This window comes from Somniosus microcephalus, chromosome 5 (assembly GCF_052327205.1).
Source record: "Somniosus microcephalus isolate GS21.2 chromosome 5, FLI_Smic_1.0, whole genome shotgun sequence".
Taxonomy (NCBI): domain Eukaryota; kingdom Metazoa; phylum Chordata; class Chondrichthyes; order Squaliformes; family Somniosidae; genus Somniosus; species Somniosus microcephalus.
In genome coordinates this window covers 236749642-236776528 of record NC_140991.1, presented here as the reverse complement: position 1 = coordinate 236776528, position 26887 = coordinate 236749642, and the positions used below count along the sequence as shown (strand labels likewise).

The following is a 26887-nucleotide window of genomic DNA, read 5'->3' as shown; positions in this document are numbered from 1 at the left end:
ATGTTGGCAACAGTGAGTCGCCATGTGTTGGCCATCCCCTCACCGTCAAATCATATACCCGAGACAGCGTCGGATCATTGCGGGTCTCCTTCTCTATATCCGTGTTCGTCACTGGCAATCGTTCAATTATTGATGAATAAAATATCTCGATCGGGTCCACTGCTGGTGTTTCCTCCACGGTAGGCAGTGGCAGGCGCGATAGCCCATCAGCGTTTCCATGCTGTTTCGTGCCTTTATGTTCTATTTCATATTGATTCGCCCCTAGAAACAGGGACCATCTTTGTAACCATTGTGCAGTCATCACTGGAACGCCCTTCTTAGGATTAAAGATGGAGACAAGTGGTTGGTGGTCAGTCAGCAAGGTGAACTTCTGCCCATGCAGATAGTGGTTGAATTTTTTTACTCCCCATACTAGGCTGAGGGCCTCCCTGTCAATCTGGGCATAGTTGCACTCGGCTGAGGTTAGTGACCGAGACGCAAAGGCTACTGGCCTCTCCAACCCGTCTGGGAATTTGTGCGACAGCACCGCTCCAATACCATAGGGTGATGCATCACATGCCAAACGAATTGGTAGTGCTGGGTTGAAATGGGCCAACATCTCTTTTGATGTGATCAATTCTTTACACTTCTGGAAAGCTCGTCTATGTTCATCATTCCTCTTCCATGGCACCCCTGTTTGCAGTAGGGTGTTCAGTGGGTGTAATACCGTGGACAAATTTGGTAAGAACTTATGGTAGTAGTTTACCAATCCGAGGAACGACCTCAGTTGTGACACATTTTCCGGTGCTGGAGCCTTGACTACTGCCTCAATCTTTTCAGGGGACTTATGTAACCCCTCTTCATCGATGACGTGGCCACAATACGAGATCTGCTTCTGGAAAAACTCGCACTTGTGGCGATTAGCTCGTAGCCCATATTCCTTTAATCTGGTGAGCACCTTCTCCAAGTTGGCGAGGTGATCACTGTCATTTTCGCCCGTGACCAGGATGTCGTCCAAATAACACTGGGTCCCTGGAATCCCTTGCAGGACTTGATCCATCGCCCTTTGCCAAATAGCCGGAGCCGATGCTACCCCGAACACCAGCTGGTTGTATTGATAGAGACCTTTATGAGTGTTGATCGTAAGGTATTGTTTCGAGGCTTCTTCTACCTCCATTTGCAAGTACGCCTGGGCTAGATCAATTTTGGTTAAGCGTTTACCTCCAGATAGCGAGGCGAAAATATCCTCAATTCGTGGAAGCAGATATTGTACCATGTGAAGGACTGGGTTCACTGTCACCTTAAAATCCCCACAGATGCGGACCTTCTTTGGTTCCCCAGGCGTATTACTGAACGACCTCTTCATTACAGGAACGATGGGTGTAGCCCACTCACTCCAGTCTACTTTGGACAGTACTCCTGAACGTTCCAACCCTTCCAGCTCTGCTTCGACAGCTGGTCTGATCACATAAGGCACTGGTCTGGCCTTAAGAAACTTTGGGCTTGCATTTTCCTCTATTTTAATCATTGCTGTTATGCCTTTTAGTGTTCCGAGTCCCTCCTGGAACACTTCTTTTGCGTCAGTTAGCATTTTTGACAGTCGTCCAGGTGTGACGTCGTCATCCTTTTTGGCCTCAACCTTCAGTGCCTGCATGGAATGCCAATCTAATTGTATCTTCCGGATCCATTCACGTCCTAGTAGTGGTGGTCCTCCATCTGGCAATACATATATGTCCATTTTAGGTATTTCCTGGCCGTTATATATCACTTTTACCCTTATTTTTCCTTTGGGGTAGACTTTTTGCGCTGTGTACATCTTCAAGACAATCTCTGTAGCTTTCAAGGGTATATGTGAAAATAGCCGCTTGTAGTCCCTTTGGTTTATGACTGTTAGGGCTGATCCTGTGTCCAATTCCATTTTCACTTGGACTCCGTCTATCTTGAATGTAACCCAGATAGTCTGGTGATCCTCCATTTTGGTTACCTTATGTAGTTTCAGACAACCCAGCTCCTTACTTCCGGAGTCTGTGTCACTTTTCTGTTCGTCTGAACTACTGTCCATCACCTTGTGTACCTTTTTGTACTTCTCCTGTGGAGATTTCTTACTGTTGGTTTTCTTCCCAGACCTGCAGACTCTTGCTATGTGTCCTGCTTTTCCACACTGTCTGCACACTTGGTCCTTGAACCAACAATCCTTCTGGTCGTGTGTTGTTCTGCCGCAGCGATAGCACTTCCCTGTCCCATAGGACATTTCATTGGTGCCATATTCTTGCGGTCTCCATTGTATCTCTGCAGTGTCCCTTGCGGCTGCTTCATGTGATACTGCCATACTGAAAGCCTTGTCCAGCGTAAGATCCTTTTCTGATAGAAGCCATTTCTGGGTTCCTTCACTTTGCAGCCCACACACAAACTTGTCCCTTAACGTATCTGCTGGTCCCGCTCCAAACTGGCAGTGTTTCGATAGCTTGCGCAGTTCCGTTAGGTACTCAGCATTGCTTTCGTCTTTGTGTTGGTTCCTTTTATGGAACTTAAATTGTTCTGCTATCAGCAGCGGTGTGGGGTTTAAGTGGTCCTGTAGGATTTCTACTATGCTTTCGAAATTCTTGTTCACAGGCTTCTCTGGGGTTATTAGGTTTCGCAGTAACCCATAAGTTTTTGCACCCATGGAATTTAACAAAACCAGTGCTTTCCTAGCATCTGGCACTTCATTCGCCCTGCAGTACACCTCCATACGTTCCACATATGTCGCTCAATCTTCGACTTCATTGTCGAATGTAGAGATACTGCCACTCTTCGGCATCCCTGGGTGTGATTTAACTGTCAAAAATGGCATCTCCCGCGCTTCCCCTTCTTCTCCGCTGGCACAAAATGGCGTCTCCCGTGCTTTCCTTCCTTCCCGCGCTCGCCTTTCTTCTCCGCTGCGGCTTCTAAAAATGGCATCTCCAGCGCTCTTCCTTCTCCGCGGCTCAATGGCGTCTCCCGCGCTCTCCCTTCTTCTCCCCGCGGACAATGTTCAGCCCTTGAGCCCTGGCTGTGCTCTGTGCATGCTCTTTTTTTTTGTGCGCCTTTCCCGTTTCCGCCGCTCGGTCCTGAACCCGGCTGCTGCTTTACCCTCTCTCTCTCCATTTTGTTTTTCTTCGACACCGCTCGGTTTTCAACCCCCGGCTGCGCCCTGTGCGCTTCACCCTCTGTCTTACCCCGTCGACGCTGCTCGGCTTTCTCTCCGCCGTCGGTCGGCTCCAGCCGCCGCTGTCCGGGAAGGGTCTGCGCTGTACCTGTCGTCAGTCTATTGCTGATCGTCATGGCTGGGGAACCAAGCCCGGCTCTCCACAGCCTCCCCTGCAATGTTCACTCTCTGCCGGACGACTGGGCGGTTGCTCGTGGTCGACGCCCGTGCTTCTGGCCTCGACTTTCTTCCACCGCCCTCCCGGAGCGAATCCTCGAAGGGAAATGCAGAGTTGCAGGTGGATTCGAATCGCCACTCGTCGCCACTGTTAGATCCGTGATTCTGAGAGTATGATGTTTTTCAATAACCACACGGATGCTGTAACTTAACAATCAACAGGTATTTACTGGAGTAGGGTAGTCTTGAGACTGGGGTACAGAGGCATGCTCAAGGCTTATATACAGGTGTGGTCACTGCCGGTACTACAGTATACAGGAGCTGTAAAAGTAGTTCTCAGTTCAGTTCAAATGCTTTATTGGCATGAAAGTTTACAGAGAACCATATTGCCAAAGCTTACATAGCAAAAAGGTACAGTTTTCCAACATTCTGTAGGTGTCAATCGATTTGACATTTGTTGGGTACATACAATATTACTTTTAAACAATATTAATTTTAAACAGTCTTTCTACTTCATTTGGTACGTTCAATATTAATTTTAAACAGTCTTACTTTTAAACAGTCCTCAGGTTGTGACATGTTGTTACATATTTGGCCCCAAGGTATGGTCTGTCTCCTTCTCCTTAAAGGTACATACACTACAAAGTGGAACAGCAAATTTAATGAAAATGACACATATGTAACACCCTTCAGGCTAAACAAGGTATGTTGCTCTGGTGATAAAATACTTGTTACTGAAGTTTTACATTTATTGCTCTGTCAATTTTATACTAATGTTAATTCATAACACTCTTCTTAGACAGAGTCCAAGTCAGTAAATATGATGTTCCAAGTAGCAAAATTTCACCTTGGTTATATTGAGAAACTCAAAACCAAGGTTCTGGAGCTCCCTTACGACCAAAATGAGCTGAGTATGATCATCTTGCTGCCTGATGGGATCAATGATAACTCCACTGGACTGGAGCAGGTAACTGAAAGAACAAAACAGGGAATAGGGAAGTTTACATAACAATGGGAGAGATTTTAACTGCCTATGCGTTTCTGGTGGAAAACTGCTGGTTTCAGTTAGTTTCCCACCCCGCTGCGGCGGTATGAGACCACGGCAATTTTAACCACTGGGCCTCATTAACCACCTCCCCATCTGGAATGCAAGAGGTATATAGGAACAGGAATAAGCCATTTAGCCCCTCGAGCCTATTATGGCATTCAATGGATGATTGGATGATCTGTGACCAAACTCCACATACCCGCATTTGCCTCGTATCCCTTAATATCTTTGGTTAACAAAAATCTATATTTAAAATTAACAATTGATCTAGCATCAACTACCATTTGCAGAATAGAGTTTAAAATGTCTACCACCCTTTGTGTGTAGAAGTGTTTCTTAACTTCACTCCTGAAAGGCCTGGCTCTAATGACAGTATTACATTATGTTCCCTAGTCCTAGACTTTCCAACCAGCGGAAATAGTTTCTCTCTGTCTACCCTATCTGTTCCCCTTAATATCTTGAAAACTTTGATCAAATCACCCCTTCATCTTCTAAATTCCAGGGAATACAACCCTAGTTTCTGTCATTTCTCCTTTTAATTTAACCTCTGGTGTCCGGGTATCATTTAGGTAAACATACACTGCACTCACTCCAAGGTCAATATATCTTTCCTAAGGTGTGGTGCCCAGAACTTCTCACAGTACTGCAGGTGTGGTCTAACCAGTGTAGGGGGGCATCTTTTAACTGATTTAAGGTAATTTACCTGGTCTTGCAGCCTTTGCCTGCACTCTGACCAATTCCAACCTTTTACCTGGTTTACAGTAATTCACCTGGTCAGGCAGCCTGCTGCTACACTGTAAACCAATTTCCAATAAACCAATTTTCAAACAGCGGTTTCGAATCGCTACCCCACCTTCCAGTTCTGACTGAAGGACTTATAATTAATGATATTAAAACGGACAAATGGTCTGGATGAGAGAAAAATCAAGCTTTATTAACTAAAAGAAACTATGCCACACGAACACAGTAATTACAGTAAAATTGCTTAAATGGAGGAAGGCGGATGGCAAAAATGAGGGGTAAGTGGCTACAATGTTGATTTAACAATCTTAGCAATACCCCCTTAATTACCACCCCTAACTCCTTACTAGGTTGCCTTGCTGAGGAGTCAGAAACCCTGCTCACCTGTGGTCCAGTGAAGTAAGAGCTAAGAGAGAGATAGCTTCTCAGGAGCTATCTTTATACCTGGAAAAGTCTGTCTGCAAAATTCGCACCCAAAGTTCCAATACACAAGAGAAACGCTGTGATTGGTTGATTCAAAGTGGTTGGAATGGGTTAATGTGTCTGCACTGTGGGGCCGAAATGTTCCTGCCCACATCCGGAGCTCACCTGGGCTAAAACAAAAGGGAATCCAACTGCCCTATTGTCCAGAATGATGGGTGCTTCAAAAACCCATTCAATTCCTAAACTGTTGCATATCAAAATCTGTTCCATGGCTTCAGTATCTCATTGTCTGTGAGTGCTTTGAATGGCTGAATTGCTGTGTAAACAGAAGCAGTTTCAATCGATTGTCCTGTGGTTAGTCTCAAGTGGGCTAATCTCTTATGTCAATAAACAACATCGATTGCTTAGAAGGGAACCTCCCTTTGATTGGCAGGTCTTTGACTGCCACTGTAGATCCTCCCACACAGACATACTCCAAGCTGCTTCTTTGTCCTTTTGCCATGCTTTCTCTGCCATGTTTTTACTGATGGCCATTTTAAAACCTCTTTGAAATATACAGTTCGAAACTCAGAGGTACCATTTTAATAAAAATGTAATGTCTTAGATCCTGATGTTGCCCAAGTGCTGCTCTGTCCAACGCAGCTTTTCACGATTCTGGGTATGTTTAAAAAAAACACTGTCCTACCCAGAGGCAATTCAAAACATACAATTCTTCATCCACGATGTGGAACAGTATTTTCAATCTTCAGGGAAAAATAGGGGAATTTTGCAAACTCCTACATTCCCCCCTTTTGATACTCCCAACTAGTTTGAAGTATCAACTCGAAGCAACCATCCCCTGTATTTACCTAATAGCTATCTGCCACTGATCCCCCGAACTTCCCCTAAAATTCGAGAAAAAAACCGTGGTACGGTAGGCATCTTACAGATACATCAGTTTACAATAAGGGGTCTCATACCCCTACACGCTTGTAAAATTACAATGCAATCAAAATTTACAATCACCTTTTACATTATAACTTTTTACAATATGTTGCAATCTTAGTTACACGATGTAATCAAAATGATCCCAAGCACGGAGAGGGTCCTACGCCTCTGCTCAACTTGGGGCTGTAACACAAAATGATCCCAAACACAGAGAGGATCCTATGCCTCTGCTCAACTTGGGGCTGTAACGCAAAATGCAAAAAAAATCTTGAACAACATGCTTCAACAAACCCTGACCATCATGTGCCAATGATGGGTTGCAAAATCGAGTGGGTATTGCTCCTCCCACCCGGGCAGTAAATGTACCTTCAACCCCCTTTGATTGTCTTAAACTTTGAAACAGACAGAATGGATTTACAGACCAGCCTGCTCCGCCAGCCCCGAGCCGTTCCCTTGTCCCTTTGTGGAGGTGGGGTTCCCCTCATATTTAAGATTACCTTGGCACAGACTGAGACCGGGGAGTATGGGATCGTGATTCCCAGTCCCTCCCCCTCCCGTCTTCCCTCGACTGGCTGCAGAAAATGATGGGTGCCTGTGTGGCGGCTCTCCCTGGTCCCACACTGAAACTTGGATCCCAGATCCAGCCACCCACTCATCCTTCCCAGCCACACTTACACTAACTTTTCCCGTGGGCCCCCGGGTGAGCTCCTCCCTCCCCTGAACGCACCCACGCAACTCTTGGGTCTCCCCCTCCCCTTTACAATCTTTCCCGGGCCATCACCACCCACTCCCAGGGAACGCGTCCCTATCCGACAAGGCGCCCGCGCTTCCCCACCATGACTCCTCAACAGCGAGGTCTCCTGCAAGTGAACTTCGGTCAGGATAGTGCTGGGTTGGGGGCCGTGCCCCACCCAGCTGGGGCCATCTCTTCCGCGTAGGAGGAGTAGGCAAGTTCCTCCGGACCCTGTCCGGTTTCTCCCGAAGGTCGCTGCGGGGTTTCCCTCTGGATTCGTCCAGTGGCGAGGTGATCCCCAACATTCTGTATCCATATCTTCATTCGATACCCAGCTCGGGCTGGGCAAACAGGGCTGCTTCCTTGTCCAATCTCCTGCAAAACTTAAAAGGACATGCAGCCAGGTCTCACTGACCTGCTGCCTTAGGTGGAGACATGGTCGGGTCCCTCGACCTCGGACCAAAATACAAACATTTGGCACACTTATAAACTTAAACTTTATACTAACTTAAAATTACCAGTTAATTCTAAACTTACAATTTACACCTTAAAGCAAGCTATATACACACATAGCTATAATACAAATGCCGCCCGTCTCCAGGCGGCCAGGCTAATCTCTGGCACGGTCGCAGATTGCTGCTGGCTGCAGCGAAGCTGGACTGCCTCCTGTCTCTGGTCCCTCGCAGCTTATGGCCGCTGGTTGGGGACCTCTGTTCTTTGACTTCTCCCTGGTTCGGGAGTCCGCCTTACTCCACTGTAAAGTGGGTGACCATCTTGTCTCGGGCTTGCGGACCCGCTGAGACCTTCTGAGGGGCATCTCTGTGGGGGAAACTTTGGCTGGCGGACCCTGAGCCAGGGTCGCAGCCCTAGCTGGCTGGGAACCTTCTCCCCCTGGTGCCAACAGCCCGCCCTGTATAAGATATCTGGCAGCCTGCCGGCACTCCGGGTTTGCCCCCTTTTCCCTACCCACTCCTATGTTGGGGGCAGGTATTCCCTTGCCACCCACTGCTGGTGGCTGCAAATCCTCCTCTCCAGGTCCACAACCTGGTGTCAGCTCCCCCCCTGTGTCCCCTGTAAGAGGAATTGCTATCCCTGCCTCCCCAGGGTCCCACATCATGGGGGGGGACCACTCTGGAAGCGGGCTGGGAAGCTGGTCCCTTTAAACAGGCGACTGCGCCTGCGCGAAAGTCCTCCCCTGAGTCCCTCGGCAGAGGCTGTGAAGCCTCTGTATTCAAGCAGGCGAGTGTGCCTGCGCAAACCTCCTGAAAAAGAGCCACGCTGGTCCCGTCGGCAACTGCGCTTGTGTGAACTTCCTCTTTAAAGGGCTGGGGAACTGCTACACTAGCACAGGCAACCATGCCTGCGCGTTCGATTTGTTGAAAAAGGGTTGGAAGAACCGCTGGGTCTTCCAAGCAGGCCACTGCACCTGCGCGTATGGATTGGGAAGCAGGGACCTTTAAACAGCCGACTGCGCCTGCGCGCTCGGCCTCAAACTGAGCAAGAGCCGCTGGGGGTTCTGAGTCCGCGACTGCGCCTGCACGAACCTGGAGTTGGGGAACCTTTTCTCTCCGACGCGCGGCTGCGCCTGCGCGAACCTCCTGTTGACAAAACTCTCCCCTCAGGCGCGCGACTGCGCCTGTGCGGGAAAACTGAAAAGGATCCACTGGGGGTACCGGCTGGGGAACCGCGCCTGCACAAACCTGGTCTTGGGAAACTGCTCCCCTCAGGCACGTGACTACGCCTGCGCAAACCTGCTGTTCAGAAGACTGGGGGATTCCTGTCTCCAGACCAGCGACTGCGCATGCACGGGCAGTTTCTGTGAATGGATGGGCAGCAGCCTGCAGATTTCTAATCTCAGGTTGCTGTTTCTCTGTTTCTGAGCCACCTAACCTTTTCAAATTTGAACTTTGGGCAAAACTAGGGTCCCACTGGGGCAGGGAAGTGTCCCAATTTGTGGGCTGGACAACTTTTCCCTGGAAACAAGCCACAGTGCCTGTTTTTACATTCTGTGAACTTGCACTTGACTTGTACAATTTTTCTGAATTTCTCTGTGTCCCATCCCTGCCTGTAATCACTGTCACTGGCCCGGATCCATATGGGTCCCAGAAAGTGCCTGCACATGCACCCTCCTTGACCAGCATACTGGCCAGTCATTGTGGGGAGGCAGAGGTGGGCGAGGGGGGTGCAGCACCACTGATGGCTGCTACCTTTCCCTGGTTGGTCAGGAGAGACCGCATTGCTTCCAGTAGCGACTCGACTGAGGCGGGGGAAATTCCTGTCTCTACCCTTTGGACTGGGGCTGTGGGATTCTTTCCCTTGCTATCCTTCCAGGGATTCTTACAGTCTTTTCTCCAGTGACCATCTTTCCCGCACCCATAGCAATTTAACCTAGCCTGGGAGGGACTGTTCCCCTCCTGGTGCCACTCTTTCTTATACTGAGCCCCAGGTTTAACCTCGTGGACTTTACCCTTTTGCTGGGGGCTCTCACTATTCCTCCCATTCCTAAATGTCACCGTGAGCTGCCGGATTACAGTCTCTTCGGTTACTAGGGGGTCTTGGGAGTCAAACCAGGTATCAGCTTTTACCTTTATCTGGGGCAGGCAATCGGACACCAGGCAACGAAGCCATTGAGTCCGCTGTCGCTGGTTCAGTCGTGCCCTATCTTGTCCCCCTGCACAGGCACGGTTGTAGACTGGCCACAGCCTGTCTGCAAATGCCTGTGGGATCTCCCCTTCCTTCTGTAGGGTTTTCCTTACGCGATCGAACGGATTGCCGTCGTTCGCTCCCATGGCTTCCAGTATTTCCTCCTTCAGGTCCTCAAACCGCTTCTGCCCGCTCTTGGCCGCATCTGAAAGGATCTGATAGAACTTGCTATCCACAGAGAAAAGCAACATTCTGGCTTTCTCTTCATCATCACAGCCGTTAATGCCGGCTGCCTGGTCTACTTGTTGGAAGTGTATTGAGGGGTCTCCCTTTTCAGAGAGCATGGGAATATGGTTCACCATGCCTCTGAGCTGTGGGGTATCATAGGGCACCATAAAGGTATGCTGAACAGCCCCTGGGTTATTATCGTTCATGGACGGACCGTACCTTCGTTGTCGGAGGGGGTACACTGGCCCTGGTCCCCGCCTGCCTAGCGGGACCTGCTGGCGTTCTCCTACCACCCCATTGTCCACCCCTCCTTGCTGCCAGAGCTCCCCAAAACCCAGAGCTGTGGGCTGCTGTCTTGGGATCGCTAATTCCCTAGCCAGACTTTCCCTGGGTGTTGCCTCTGGGGCAGTTTGATTTGGGCTGCCAGTAAAATCCAGCTGACCTGCCTTCGGGCTGATCACACAAATCGTCCCCTTTGCAGCTTTTAAAGCCATGTTAAGGCTTTCTATCTCTGCCCTACAGGGGCCATGATCTGCTTCACTAAACCTTTGGGCGTAGGCCAGCTTATAAGCTGTCCTTGCTTCTCTGAACCTTTCCTCCTGCTCTGTTACTTCTGAGGTGAGGCGGGCATTCGCTTCCCGCAGTCTCATCTCGCTATCTCTGGCCTCAGTGACTTCCTGCACCTGGCGCTCTATAAATGCCTGGCATTTTTCAAACTGGGACTCCTGATTCTTGGCCTCTTTAGCCTCCTCCTGCACCCTCATCTCACCCTTTTTAACCCAACCACCTATAGCATGATAGGTCAGCCTACACGCTGCTGCTAACATCTGCAGGGCTACCCACATACTGAAAACAACGAGAGAAACAAGAGCTGATGCTTTCTCCAGATCCAGATCACTCATCAAATCGCCATTTTGTAAACTGATTTAAGGTAATTTACCTGGTCTTGCAGCCTTTGCCTGCACTCTGACCAATTCCAACCTTTTACCTGGTTTACGGTAATTCACCTGGTCAGGCAGCCTGCTGCTACACTGTAAACCAATTTCCAATAAACCAATTTTCAAACAGCGATTTCGAATCGCTACCCCACCTTCCAGTTCTGACTGAAAGACTTATAATTAATGATATTAAAACGGACAAATGGTCTGGATGAGAGAAAAATCAAGCTTTATTAACTAAAAGAAACTATACCACACGAACACAGTAATTACAGTAAAATTGCTTAAATGGAGGAAGGCAGATGGCAAAAACGAGGGTAAGTGGCTACAATGTTGATTTAACAATCTTAGCAATACCCCCTTAATTACCACCCCTAACTCCTTACTAGGTTGCCTTGCTGAGGAGTCAGAAACCCTGCTCACCTGTGGTCCAGCGAAGTAAGAGCTAAGAGAGAGATAGCTTCTCAGGAGCTATCTTTATACCTGGAAAAGTCTGTCTGCAAAATTCGCGCCCAAAGTTCCAATACACAAGAGAAACGCTGTGATTGGTTGATTCAAAGTGGTTGGAATGGGTTAATGTGTCTGCACTGCGGGGCCGAAATGTTCCGCCCACATCCGGAGCTCACCTGGGCTAAAACAAAAGGAATCCAACTGCCCTATTGTCCAGAATGATGGGTGCTTCAAAAACCCATTCAATTCCTAAACTGTTGCATATCAAAATCCGTTCCATGGCTTCAGTATCTCATTGTCTGTGAGTGCTTTGAATGGCTGAATTGCTGTGTAAACAGAAGCAGTTTCAATCGATTGTCCTGCGGTTAGTCTCAAGTGGGCTAATCTCTTATGTCAATAAACAACATCGATTGCTTAGAAGGGAACCTCCCTTTGATTGGCAGGTCTTTGACTGCCACTGCAGATCCTCCCACACAGACATACTCCAAGCTGCTTCTTTGACCTTTTGCCATGCTTTCTCTGCCATGTTTTTACTGATGGCCATTTTAAAACCTCTTTGAAATATACAGTTCGAAACTCAGAGGTACCATTTTAATAAAAATGTAATGTCTTAGATCCTGAAGTTGTCTAAGTGCTGCTCTGTCCAACGCAGCTTTTCACGATTCTGGGTATGTTTAAAAAAAACACTGTCCTACCCAGAGGCAATTCAAAACATATAATTCTTCATCCACGATGTGGAACAGTATTTTCAATCTTCAGGGAAAAATAGGGGAATTTTGCAAACCCCTACACCGGGGCGTTGTATAGCTATAGCATAACTTCTACCCCCCTTGTATTCTAGTCCTCTAGATATAAAGGCCAGCATTCCATTAGCCTTTTTGATTATTTTCTGTACCTGTCATGAGGACTTTGTAGAGGAAAGGGAGGTTAGAGATTGGGCTGTAGCTTGCAAAGACTGAGGCCTAGAAATTCGTTATAGCCAAGAAATGGGCAATCTTTAGACTAAAAATGGTTAAGTAGCACCAGTTGAAAATTATCTAGACTGCACACAAATTTCGACCTCACTCCTCATTGAAATGATTGCAGTCATGATTCTCATCTAAAAACCCAATTTAATTGGCGTTACTCTGAAAAGATGGGCCAATATCGGATGTAGTCTAAACTCAAGTAGGGGGTGGCGTGTGCCCAGTCAGCTTCGCCTCTGGCTGTCTCTGAGCGGTTCGAATCGCTCCCACGCTCCTGGGTTCTAGACACCGGACTTAAGTACAGGCGGCGATACAGAAAGTCGAGTAGACAAGTGGCTTGGTGCAAGAAATCCAACATTTTATTAAAAGCAGAATAAAACACAATCTTATGAGAATTACTGATATGAATACAGGCATAAACAATTACACTTACATGGGAATGGGGAACAAACGGCACATTGAGGGAAACAAATGCATCAACAATCCCCTTATCCTTATCCCGCCCCCTATACCTAACTAGATTAAGCTATGAGGGGCCAGGAATTCATGCTCACCAATCTGAGACCTGTTGCTTTAACTGGTGGGGTTTTGAGGTCCGCTCTTTCTGTCCTTTGGGGTATCCCGTCACCACGTGGTCACAGGGCGCGGCGCTGAAGTTGTTTGTGCGAAGCACCCTCCTTTTCCTCAGCTAACGTCGTCGTCGAGTCGTGATGGGCCTTCTTCTTCCTCGGGCGGTCGTTGACAGTATTGCTGCGGTTGGGGGTCGGTTGGCGGTCTTTACCATCTAATGATTTTGCTATCCAAGCTTCGAACACCAGCTTATTCTTAAACTGGGCTATTATTGTCCATTTATTTTGCCACCCATCCTTCGAACGCCAGCTTATTCTCAAACTGGGCTATGATTCTGGGGTTTTACTGTGCATGCATGTAACGCCAACTTATTCTTCAAACGCCAGCTTATAACTAGGCATTTGTCCCCCAATGCGTCTTTCCGCTGCTCTTCTCTGCCCTTTATCGGTTTACCATATTCTTTGTCTCGTCTCGTCTGTCTGTTTGTAGCCTGTGTGTCCTGTGTATTTTTGAATCGGGTTTCGTTCTCCTCCCACGTTTGGCCCCGGTGTAATGGGCATCCTTGGCGTTGAGCAGCGCGGGGAGCGAGAAGAGAGCCCACTACGAGACCAGGGCATGAGAACGAGAGGCAGGAGGCCAAGGCCACAAGCAAGAGATAAGAGACCAATCACCACCAATGGGCCTTCAATTATACCCGTTCTTCATTCCTTATCTGCGCGCCAAATCAGGTCAGTCCTTTGTCTAACTTTTGGCGGGCTCGTTTAAAATGATTACAGCCATTTACTTTAATGACTTCTGAAGTGGTTGTCTCCGTGTTTAATGGCCTCGATGTCCTGGTTGTTTGTCATTTATGAAACTTAATTGTCCCCATCCTGACTTGATGGCTACTGTGAGCTGTTACCGATTAAATATGCAGAAACCTAATGGCCTCGATTTAGGCCCATTCTAACCTGATCTGTTTCAAGGTGAATGAATGCATATTCTGTGTTTGCTTTAACTGTCTGGCTCCACAAAGTCTCTTCACAGATTCATGCATTTTAAGTTTCGTTTCAGGTTTGAAAAAGTGCCTGCCTTTTCTGCAGGGCCTTGCTTGTAAAATCCTGTACTTTTGGTCACGAGGTTGCAGAAGCCATTTTGGGTACCCTGTTCTTAATAACTTGTCCATACAGGGCCCCTTTGTCCATAACTTTGGGGAATGTGGGAATTTTGAGAACCCTACATTGTCACCGGCTTTTTTCACTACTTGAAAGGGAGGTTCATTGATGCTGCAGCACCTCATTCTCAGCATTGTTGGGTCTGCAGCTGCCTCAACAACCATAAGAAGAAGGAAAAGGAGAAGGAGCACTTATTTACAAATCCTGATGGTAGATCGCCGCCCCAGTGAGAGAGCCCAGAGGTTTTCTGATGAAGCTTTGGAGGTATTGGTTTTAGCGGTGGAGAGAAGGCGAGTGGTCCTGTACCTGCCAACTGGCAGGAGGCCCTCGCCACAAGTCTGCTGGACTATGTGGAGGGAGGTGGCACATCACACCACGGGCAGCACTGTGCTCCCCAGGACCCACACCCAGTGCAGGAAGAAGTTTAATTACCTCACATGGGTGGTCAGGGTGAGTGAAGGCTTCAACAAATGCTACATACTACCATCTGTACCACAAGCTTCACACACTGCTCAATGCACCACTCCCCCAGCAGTCTGGATGGTACCTTTAAATATCGCTGCTGCAGCCTGCTCCCTGCTGGTAGATGCCAGCTCTCCCTGTCGTTGTTCTGCGCTGCTGCTTCTTCTTCTTAGGCAGTCCCTCAGAACCGAGGATGATTTGCTTCCACACTAAAAATGAGTTCTCAGGTGACTGATGAGTCCAATGCGGGACCTACAGTCTCTGTCACAGATGGTGGTTGAAGGGGCGGGTGGATGGGGTGCTTAGGTTGACGTGTGCTCCTTCCACTGTTTGCGCTTGGCTTCCACTTGCTCCCGGCGAAGAGACTCGAGGTGTTTGGTGCCTTCCAGGATGCTTCTCCTCCACTTTGTGCAGTCTTGGGCCAGGGATTCCCAGGTGTCGGTGGGGATGTTGCACTTTTTCAAGGAGGCTTTGAGGGTGTCCTTGAAGCATTTCCTCTTCCCACCTGGAGCTCTCTTGCCGTGTTGGAGCTCCGAGTAGAGCGCTTGTTTTGGGAGTCTCGTATCGGTCATGCGGGTGATGTGGCCTGTCCATCGGAGCTAATCGAGCGTGGTCAAAGCTTCGATGCTAGGGATGTTGGCCTGAGCGAGAACACTGACGTTGGTGCGCCTATCCTGCCAATGGATTTGCAGGATCTTGTGGAGGCAGCGTTGGTGATACATCTCCAGTGCTTTGAGGTGCCTGCTGTACATGGTCCATGTCTCTGAAGCATACAGGAGGGCTGGTATCACTACTGCTCTGTAGACCATGAGCTTGGTGCTGGGTTTGAGGTCCTGGTCTTCAAACACTCTCTTCCTCAGGCGACCGACGGCTGCACTGGCACACTGAAGGCGGTGTTGGACTTCATCATTGACGTCTGCCCTTGTTGACAGTAGGCTCCCGAGGTATGGAAAGTGCTCCACGTTGTCCAAGGCCTCGTCATGGATTTTGATAATCGGGGAGCAGTACTGTGTGGTGGGAGCAGGTTGATAGATGACCTTTGCCTTTCGGATGTTTAGTGTAAGGCCCATGCTCTCGTACGTTTCAGTGAAGGTGTTGACAATGGGTAGTCAGTGTGAATGAAGGCTTCAACAAATGCTACATACTACCATCTGTACCATAAGCTTCGTACACTGCTCAATGCACCATACCCCCAGCTAGATGGTACCGTTAAATATCGCTGCTGCACCATTAAGGTGAGTGACTATAACGAAGTTGGGAGATCGGACGTCCAGTGAGCTTTGCACACTCACTGACGTCATGATCTCCATGATGATGACGTCCCTGGCGATCAAGTTTACCGGCAGCGCTACTGGCAACACCGATACGGCGTGCCGCGCTGGAACCGGCATCAGCTGTCATTGCAGCTGTCAACGGCGTTTTAGCGCAATCTTGTTGCGCTAACGTGTGGCGCAAACACATGAATTTCTAGCCCAGACGGTTTTAGGAGGAGGAGGTAGTGATGTCTGTTTTGAAAGGGAGATGGACAGTACCTGAGGAGAGGAAACTATGTACAATGTCAACTGGCATGGGGACCAGGAAGGGAAGTTATGTGGTCAGCAGCTTAATGGGAATAGGGTCGAGAGAGCAGGAGATGGGTCTCATGGACAAGATGAGCTCAGAGAGGGAATAAGGGAAAATAGGAGTGAAACGAGAGAAAATTTGGGAAGTTAGAGTTAGAGGGGAGTAGCCTGGAGGTTTGGATTGGTGGCATGAGAAAGGAGGGGAAGCAGCAGAGCTGAAGAGGTGCTCTCTATCTTGGTGACAAAGAAATCCATGAGCTGCTTACACTTGTTGTGGTGGGGAGAGAGGTTTAAGGAGACTGTTAGTCATAGAGAAAAGAAGCCGGGGTTTATCTTTGCTCTCCAGGAGGATCCTAGAATAGTGCACAGTTTTGGCAGAGGAGAATGAGGCTTGGTACAGGCTGATGAGGTCTCGCCCGAGCTGATGATAGATGGCTAAACCAGTTGTGTGCCAGATATGCTCCAGTCTGCGGCCTTGAACTTGAAGGAGTGAATATGGGAGCTGCACTAGGGGAATTACTAAGGGAGACAGGAAGATTTTGCTACAAACAAGAATATTAAGGGTGAAAGTGAGGGAATGGTTGAGTAAATCAGCAACTGCAGAGGTATTGTGGTAAATGGAGGGCTAAAGAATTGGGAGTTAGGAGTTTGAAAGTGCAATTGTAAGTGACTTGGAGAAGCATTTTTTCCAGGGTGGGCTGGAAGGGAGTGAGGAATGTGGGGGTGAGGGATAAGAGGAATTAGTTGAAGATGGGCTTGTCAGTGATCGGGACCACTGCAGTAGAGAGGCCATAGACAGTAGCTACCTTAGTGATCTCTTCTATTCTTACCTTCCCACACATTCCTGCTGCTCCTCTAGCACGGAGCTATTCTTTGTCCACTGTTCCTCTACTCCCCCATTAGTGGCTGTTCATTTGGCTGCTATGTTGCTGCCCTCTGGAACTTACTGTCTAGGTCCTTCTTCTTGGCCACCTTCTTATCTATTCAATAACCCTCTCTTCAACTATGCCTTCTGAACCCTTTTCCCTTTCTCCAATTTCCCTATATTACTCCTGTTCAGCATATACTGTTGTTTCATTTTTAAGGCATCTTCTTGTCTTAAATGTTAGTTCTGCCTCTGTCTACTTGCAAACAATGACAAAATGGGCGAGTGCACCAGTGAGAGACCAGTATGGCACTGCTCTCCCAAAATTGGTGCAGCCACATAATAGTTTTCAATTTCCTTGTGTTTTTGGGTGTTTAAAACATTGTATATTGGACAGGAATGGGCAGATTTGGAGGCAGGACCCGATTAACGTTGGGTCCTTGCCCTTTTTTCTTTCTGTCAAAGTTTTTGGTCCATTTGGTGGTGGGTGCATGATACCCCAGCCCCAAAAGGGTACTCAGATAAAAATGTGGAAATTATGTCATATGTTGCAATTCCCTCCCTCCTCTGTGGTAGGTGCCCCAGTTGCACTGTAAATGGCTTGGGCACTATGATGGATGCCCATAACCCTTGAATTTGGGATTGGGTTAGGGGTACATTAAGGGAGCAGGCCTCCCCTGGAAATTCATCCCCAAATTTACCAATGGAAGGGATGAAGGAGTTATGTTTGAGTTTAAAGGAGATATTATGGCCAAAAAGTTTGATAGATGGAAATGGACTATGGGTGGAGACATCAAAAGTCAGAGGTAGTAGCAGCTGATTAGACTTACAAGAGATTTGCTGCAGTTGGAATGAACCTGAAGTGCTATAAGACTACCTTGTAGCGGTGGTCTAACACTGTTTGCCTAACTTTGATTCGGGTGACTTCATGGACGAATTATATCACACATTTTGCACTGGTGCAATGGTGAAACTATTTTGCATTTTATATTCATTAATTTCTTTTCTTTTCTAATAGCTTGAGCAGGTGCTCGCATATGAAAAGCTGCTCAATTGGACCAATCAAGGAAACATGAAGAAAATTAAGGTCAAAGTTCATCTGCCCAGATTTAAGCTAGAAGACCAATTTGACCTTGAAGCCATACTTCCAGCAATGGGAATGATTGATGCCTTTGATCAGTCAAAGGCCAACTTCACTGGAATGTCTGAAATAAATGGTCTTTTTTTGTCAGAGGTTATTCACAAGACCTTTGTAGAAGTTACTGAAGAGGGTACAGAAGCAGCTGGTGCCACCGCAGCCATCATCTCCAATCGAAGTGCAATAGTAATAGAAGCAAAATTTGTAGCTGATCATCCCTTCCTGTTTTTCATCAAACACAACAAAACCCAGAGCATTCTGTTCTTTGGGTGATTCTCTTCACCAGTGGGTGAGGTCAAGGAAAGTGAAGGTGCTGACAACATAATGCAACAGGTTCAATGCTGCACACAAAAGGATGATGTGTGGAGAAAGGGCTACTTTTGATTGAAATAAATATGCTGCACACATTAATACAAAAGCTTACAAGGTGTTTCTCAGTTAACAATTGCTGAATGGGGACAATCTGGCAAATGGAACAATTTAATCTGCATAAAGAATCTCATTTAACAGACTTCAGCTCCTTTCCCTTCTAGTTATATTATGCTTGTGCAATAATTGTTGTGTTTAGAATTTCAACTTTCAACATTACCTTCAAGATGACAAAATGTTTTCAGTATACTTTGCTTTCATTAAATTGGGAATTTTAATTTGCAAAATTGTATTCTTGTACAGCATACTCCTGTTAATCCAAAGCCATTTTTGCCCCCAACAATTCAAATTATCCAGTAATTCAGATTAAGTGACTGAATTAACAGGAGTAAACTGTTTTGCATTTTCTTTATTTTTAACATATTCGTGTTTATTGGGAGAAATCACAACTGTAAGAGTTTGGCAATATTTTGATTATCCTAATATTTTTCTTTCCAAAAATAAATTCCTTTAACGGTGGTCAATGTCAATATTTGACTTTTATCCTAAATATACTTTAAAAAACGTTTATTGCAGTTTTTGGTCAGCCAGGTGTGTTTCTCAAAATTTGCACAAAAGTAGCCCAAAAGTTTTGTCACATCATTGCACTCCAGCCAGATAGTCCTAGGGTAGAGTGATTACAGCAGCTTGCTTTCCTTAATGCAATTAGTCTAATCAGTTCCCAGCCAGGGTAATGGATGGAGCAAATAAATACTCCAGCAGTTTCTGTTTTTATTTCAGATTTCCAGTATCTGCAGTATTTTGCTTTTGTATTAATGGATGGAGCAAGTGGTATCTTGCAGAACCTGTTTGTTCCTGCTCAAATCCTGTTCCTCCCACCTACTGACCACAGAGTGACAGTCAGCAAAGACAGAAAAACATTGCTGTACGTACCATCTCATTTCATGTGGTTGTAGGAAGATGATTAGTGGCATGCAGTTTGTAAAATGGATAAAACATAAGGGGGGAAAAATTCTGTTGCTTTGCGCTTCTTGTTAGTGCCCTAAAAGGGTGCTAATGGGGTGCAAAGCAACTAGCGCCCGGGCGCTGCGATGCTTGCACAGCTCGCGAAATTGACGAGACATTTTGCGGCAGCGCTAAACACTACCGCCACGTTCTCCTGCACCCACAGATTGTGACGTCAGTCAAGCGTGCAATGCCCCGGTAGCGCCCCGGACCGGATAATGAGTGGCGCCCCCTGCCTTACCGCCTGCCGCTAGCAACGACACATTGAGGGGAACGTTTTGCAGTCGGTAAGGGACTGGGGGAGCGCTATTTAAAGGCGGCAGCTTCCTGCCTTTTTTTGTCGGCGACATTTTTGCACCACGCATTCTGAGAGAGAGAGAGAGAGATACTTCTGGAGAGATTCAACGCTGTATGAAGGAGTTTTGGGTACTGAGCAGCACTTTGCAGGTTCATTTTGATTTGACCTTCCTTGCATCGATTTAGAAGAGAATATGGGGCTGCACTCTCAGCTCTTTCCCTGGGTCTCTCGATTGTTCTTTCCAGCAGATTTGATGTACAGGTCTCTCCAGGCCAAGATTCAAGGCTGCAATGAGCAGGGTGTGGATGGAGAGCAAGATCGACTCTCCCCTTTAAAGAACTGGCTGGCGCCAGTGTGTCTGTGTTCCATTGCTGACTGACATCACATGAGCTTCGCCAGCGCTCTGAGGTAGCGCCTCACTCCTCGGCATTAGCGCCTTAAGAGAGGTGTGTAGTGCCTGATTTAGCACTCCAATCAACTCCGAGGGCGACAGAGGCCAAGTTTGCAGGCAGAGGCGATAATTAGCACCAGGCACTAAACTTTGCGCCCGGCCGATAATTGCGCCCCAAACGGGGCGATACCGAATTTCTCCCCCAAGGAAAGAAAATAAGGCCAATTTTTGTCTCTGTAGTATGCAATCGGGCCATTACAGGATGGTTACAGTGCGGAAATGTGTATGGAGATCAGTTATGCTGGAACTCCAGGCACAATGTGAACCACACAGATTTCTGAATTTCACACTTCTCGGCATCAATTAGGTTGCTGAATGCCCGACTCCAGGTTTTCTCAGTCCAATCCTCCAGCGTGCTGAAGCTGGACAAGACAGCCTGTTGTAAATTGGAGCTCAACACCTCCATAGCAGCAGTTTGAGTATTTATGAGAGATACTCTGACTGGCCCTAGGATTTCTTCCAATGAGGGCTCTACTTGTCCTGCCCAAACTGCCGTTGCAATGGCATAGTCCATATTACCAATAACACTGTAGGAAACTCCTGTCAGAAATAGGCGTGAGCTTAATTTTAATATTATGTCAATGAAGTAACGTAATTTAAACATCAATGCAATTTTCCAGCCTTTACCCAGCAGGCTGCAGTATTCCTGAGGGAGCTTCTTGTGATTCAGGTGGCTTTGTACTTGCTCATGTTGTTACCAGATGGCATTGCAATTGTAGCTGCCGCAGATGTTTCGGATGACTGTCCTGACCACTTTCTGGCATATCTACTGTTATTTGCATGCTCTGGGCATCAATTAATTCAGTGAACCCTTGCTCCAGGTTGTGTTAATCCAATCTTTCAGCATGTTGAATCCGGATAAGATAGCATGTTATAGATTGGAGCCCAACACCTCTATAGCAGCAGTTTGAGTATTTATGAGGGATCTTTTCTATTGAGGGATCCATTCTATTGAGGGATCCATTTGTCCTGCCTAAACTGCTATGGAAGTGGCATAGCCCGTAACATCAAGTCACACCTTGGTCTCTTCACTGCTCCTCTGGCGCATTCTCCTGCTTCAAACACTTCATCCCATTCTATCCCTCCCACCTCACATTCAAAATCTTTGTCATGTACCACCTTCCCCTCCCCAAGCCCTGCATCAAATTCCTCACCAAGACATCCTCTTTTCTCTATTCTCTAGGCCTCTTTACTGAGGGTCTCCTCATCCTTGGAGACTTCAACCTACACTGTTTTGGTGTAGGTTGAAGTCCAAGGATGAGGACACCCTAGCCCCCTCTTCCCTGACTGCTCTGCCTGCCTACCCTCGTTTAATCTCACCTTTCACATAAACTTCCCACCCATATTCATGGTCATCCTCTTGACCTCACCTTCTGCCAAGGTCTCTCCATCCCCAAGGTCTCAATCACCAACAAAGCTATTTTCAACCACCGTCCACTTTGTCTTACCTCCTGTCAACTCCACTACCCTCACCATCTGTCACAGCTCCCTCGCAAATTGAAGCAAACTCCTCTTCACTGGGCCTTCACCTGACAAGATACTTCTGTTGTTGTGGACCTGCTTAACTGTTCTCTTGCCTTGTTGTTTCAAATCAATCATTATTTCCCACTCCGCTGTTGCCAACTTCATTCCCTCAAGTCAGAGGGCTGCAAACTTGAGTGCACCTGGTGCACAACTGGTCTAGTAAACTATCACCAGATTCTCCTTGGCCATGCCAAGTATTACTGTGCCTCACTGTCTTCAACCTAAACTGCATACTATTGGAGGATAATCCTTGGAGGGCAAGGACAATCAAGGCTCTTGTTCTCCATAGGGGCTTAGAATACAAAAGAAAGGAAGTAATGTTAAATCTAAATGCAGATTATTTTGTCCAGTTTAGGTTTCCTACATTATGAAGGATGTTAAAGCCATGGAGAGGATGCAGAAAAGATTCACTAAGATAATATCAGGAATGAGAGATATTATTATGAGGATAGACCTGAGAAAAACTGGGCCTCTTATCATTAGAGCACAGAAGGTTAAGAGATTTGATAGAGATGCTCAGAATTATGAAGGGTTTTGATAAGGTAAACAAAGGGAAAATATATTCTATTGGTCAGTGAGTTTGTAACTAGAAGAGACAAATCTACGATCATCATCAAACGAACAAAAGGACAGGTTAGTAGAAATGTCTTCACATTGATGAGTGTCAGGACATAGAATGCTCCACCAGAAGCTGTGGTGAAAGCAGAATCCATAATAGCTTTTAAGAGGGAAGTGGATTATTATTTGAAAAATACATTTTTAAAGAATATGGAGAAAGGGCAGGAGAATGGAACTAAGCAGATAGCTCACAGAGAATCAACACAGGCATGAAGGGCCAAATTGCCTCCTACTTTGAGGTAAAAATCTACCTTCTATGATTCGAAGAAGGACTTATGGATTTCTTCATCTCTAAGATTGAAAGGATCCACCCACCTGTGTCTGCCATTACCTCCCCTTGCTCTTCTGCTTTATTCCTGACATTAAAAAAAGGATGACTGCCTTTCATGACCTCAGGATGTCCCAAAGCACTTTACCGCCAAAGTGCTGTACTGTACTTTTGAAGTGTTGTACATTACACTGTTGTAATGTAGGGGAAATCCCCTAGACCTGCAATAACTCTAGCCTTGATCCCATGCCACTTTGCAGTTTTTCCCCTGTCTCCCTGCAAATCCTCTAATTGCTTATCTCCTCCATGAGACAGACTTCCTGCTCCTCTGATTCCCTCTGTTGGCACAATGCCTGAAAAGTGCCTTAAGGTCAGTAGCCAGAAGGAACTGTGGGAAATAATAAAAAGCTGAGTTGTAAATGCTTGTGAGAACAAAGCATTTTCACAGAATGGTGAGAAGCATACCATCAAGGCCACAGACCAGAGATAGCTCAGAAGAAGGAGATAAACTTGTAACTCCTTAACCGATAAGCGAACACCAGTCATTTGTTCTGTTGAAGACTGAGAAGTTAAGGGAGTGAATTACCAGCTGACATATCTGGGTCCTGAGGTTGCAGCACCTTTGTTATCTCTAGACTTGACTATTCCAACGCAGTCCTGGCAGGCCTCCCACGTTCTACCCTACGTAAACGTGAGGTCATCCAAAACTCAGCTGCCCATGTCCTAACTGGCACCAAGTCCCGTTCACCCATCTCGCTGACCTACATTGGCTCCCGGTTAAGCAATGCCTCGATTTTAAAATTCTTGTTCTTGTTTTTACGTCCTTCCATGGCCTCACCACTCCCTATCTCTGTAATCTCCTACAGCCCCACAACCCCCCGAGATATCTGCGCTCCTCTAATTCTGCCCTCTTGAGCATCCCCGATTTTAATCGCTCAACCATTGGTGGCCGTGCCTTCAGCTGCCTAGGCCTTAAGCTCTGGAATTACCTGCCTAAACCTCTCTGCCTCTCTCGCAATCTTTCCTCCTTTAAGACGCTCCTTAAAACATACCTCTTTGACCAAGCTTTTGGTCATCTGCCCTAATTTCTCCTTATGTGGTTCGGTGTCAATTTTTTTTGTCTTGTAACACTCCTGTGAAGTTCCTTGGGACGTTTTACTATGTTAAAGGTGCTATATAAATACAAGTTCTGTTTTTTTTGTTGTGGGGTGCCCGGGAAGACAATAACATTGACGTTTTTGAAAATCATTGACACCAAAAGAAGGATAACTGCTCTGACATATGTGTCACTCAGATGGTTAATGGAATGGAAGGTGGTTTCTTTGAAAATCAAGGCTATATACTGTAAGAAGGCATTATGACATGCTTTCAGACCTTTAGGCTTTTCGGCTCTTAGGTTTTAAGCTTTTAAACTTTCAAGTTTAGTTTAGGACTTTTGTTTCTTTGTTTCTTTGATTTTATCCTTCTGTTTTCTTTAACTGCTGCCCAATCTTTAACCTCTGCTCTCTAAGATTCCTCAAATGCTTTGTTGCCTCCCAGCTCTGTGCCCATCTTACTCAGACGGTCAATACAACATCAAGGGGTAAAAATTGGGTTGTGCCCTACCTTCGGGGTGCTACCTTTGCCAGGGCGCCTCCGCTGCCGATTTTCCCAGGTAGCGCCCCAAGAGAGAGGAGGGGCGCTACTGCGAGCATCCCGCGTCCCTCTTGGGGCACTGCAAGCCAATATCGCGGCGCTATGTGCTGCGGTACTGCAGGCCTTCTTCCTCTTATTAAAGGGGAGGGGCCTGGCGCAGCGCGTCCTGGCGCCCAGCTGGGCCACCAGGGATCGTGAGTGCCAGCAAATGAGCCCGGCACTCAAGAGGAGTGCCGGGCTCATGGAGAGCAGCCGGCACCCCGCGGGGGGACTTCACGGGGGCCGGGGACAGCAACGGGGGCAGGTGCTGGCAGGCGGCCAGCAACAAAAATGTCTGCCCGCCCCCTCCCCGTTAATTAGCGCCACCCCGGCCGCAGGTAGGCCCCCCTGACCCTGGTGGACATATCGTCCGGCAGTAAGTCGAGGGGCACCACCCAATGTTACAGCTGGGGCGCAAGCCGATCGCTGCGCAGGGCAATGACGTCATCGCTGGTGGCGCAGCGCTGCACGGCGCTAATGGTTAGTGCCGCCGCTAACCTCCCGCTGAACTTCACAGGATGCTAACGGGAGGCGCAAATCAACCGAATTTAGCCCCCCAAAATCTTTGTTAAGTCACAACTTCCTCCCATTAAGTATCAGGAAAACTGAAGCCATTGTCTTCAGTGTTCGCCATGAACTCCGCTTCCTTGTTATTGCCTCAAACCCCTCCCTTTCCAATTGCTCAAGCTGAACCAGACTGTGCAGAACCTTGGGGCACTCTTTATCCCAATGATCCATTTAGAGTGTTTTACAGAGTGCTGCCCAGGGAGCAGATGGTGAATAGAAAGTTGAAAGGGAAAAAAAGAATGGTTGGGGGAGATAAAATTCAGTAAAAAGTCTCAAAATGAACTTTTGAAAGAAGTGAGTCAGATAACAAGACGGAGATGCTGGGTGAAGAAGTTCCAGATGGTAGGCGCATAATGGCTGAAGGGATGGCTGCTGATGATGGACTCCAGGGAGGTGGGAGCAAGGAGTAGGCCACTATCAAGAGAGGGAGTTCAGGGATAGATAGGTGGAGTAGATTGATTAGGTACATAGAATTACATAGAAATTTACAATAGGTCTAAGCTGGAGGTTATGCTCCACATGAGCATCCTCCCAGCTTACTTCATCTCACCCTATCAACATATCCTTCTATTCCTTTCTATTTTCCCCTTAAATGCATCCATGCTATTTGCCTCAACTACTTCATGCGGTAGCAGTTTCCACATTCTAACCACTCTCTGAGTAAAGAAGTTTCTCCTGAATTGCTTAATAGATTTATTGGTGACTATCTTATATTTATGACCCCTAGTTTTGAAACATCGATCTATAAATCGGATAACGCGCGAAAACAGGCGGTGCCACCGCAAGGCGAGGTTAACTTGCGCCCATAAAAAAAGTGTAGACAGCACCATTATTTTGGTGCTGCCTGCTGATTTAAATGATTGCAGTGCAGAACCTACCATGCAATGAGCTGTTTCAGGTAGTGTGTTCAGCAGGAGGCCCAATGTAACGTGTCCGTAGCGTTCCTGGAGTGAGGTAGAGTTTTCTTAATACTAGGCTGTCATTTTAGAAAGCAGTGTCCAGCCCTTAAAGGGGAACTGCCTTCTAAAAAAATAATTTAAAACTAGGCAGTCTTTACCTCTTAGAGCTCAACTGCCTTCTGAAAAAAAACCATTAAAAATAATTCCAAAACCGCAGTCTTCAGCCCTTAAATCTGAATTGCCTTCTGCACGCAAACAAAATGGTAAAAGTGCTTCAGCACTAACACAAATGGCTCAGCAAGCCAGGGAAAGGGCTCCCAGGGTCTCGCACGCAGCACTCCAGCTTTTTGCAGGGGGTCAACACTGTAAAAGAGATCATCTACCCACACGGGGCCAGGAGGCCCTCCAAAAAGAAGGATGTGGGACCAGATCACCGAGGCCGTCACTGCCAGAAGTGTAGCCTCCACCACCTGGCTCCATTGCCCAAAGAAATGTCATGACCTCAGACCAGTGGTCAATGTTGTGTCTGGGTATAATAAGACACAGACTGCAGGAGAAACGGTACAACAGATGTTTACTCAATGTGGCTCACAGTGGAACTGATCTGTACAGATTACTACTCAGTGCTATATGCCGGTACTGCAGTATACATGAGCTGTAAAAGATAGTTCCCCTTAAAGGTATATACATTACAATTCCTCCCCTTTTAGATTAACAGTACCATAACACTCATTTAACAATTAAATATCAAACTAATTACAATTAACACTTTTAACATGCAACATTAGCTGAAAATAGTCTATTTATATATTCAGTCTTTGGGGAGGCTTCCTGGTCCTTTCTGGATAGCGCCTTTGCCGAGTGTCTTGCTCTTGGTGCGGAGGCGATTCTGGCCCCCTGTCGTCGGTTGGTTCATCAGCTTCTGATGCTACTGTTTCTGGGGTAGATGCGACCTGTACGTCGGGTTCATCACCAGGTACGTATGGGCGAGGCATGGGGTTGACTTGTTCCTGTGACTCTAGGATCTGGTCAGCATGGCATCTCA

At 47.1% G+C, this 26887-nt stretch overlaps 1 pseudogene across 1 annotated transcript in view; it reads left to right on the top strand.

The window, feature by feature from the left end:
• Positions 1-19057, top strand: part of LOC147117612 (leukocyte elastase inhibitor-like) — a 57401-nt pseudogene extending 38344 nt beyond the window's left edge. The window contains exons 5-8 of the transcript XR_015078489.1: position 68; positions 3969-4025; positions 4122-4289; positions 18050-19057. The product of XR_015078489.1 is annotated as a leukocyte elastase inhibitor-like (transcript). The remainder of the gene's footprint in view (positions 1-67; positions 69-3968; positions 4026-4121; positions 4290-18049) is intronic.
• Positions 19058-26887: the final 7830 nt, after the last annotated feature.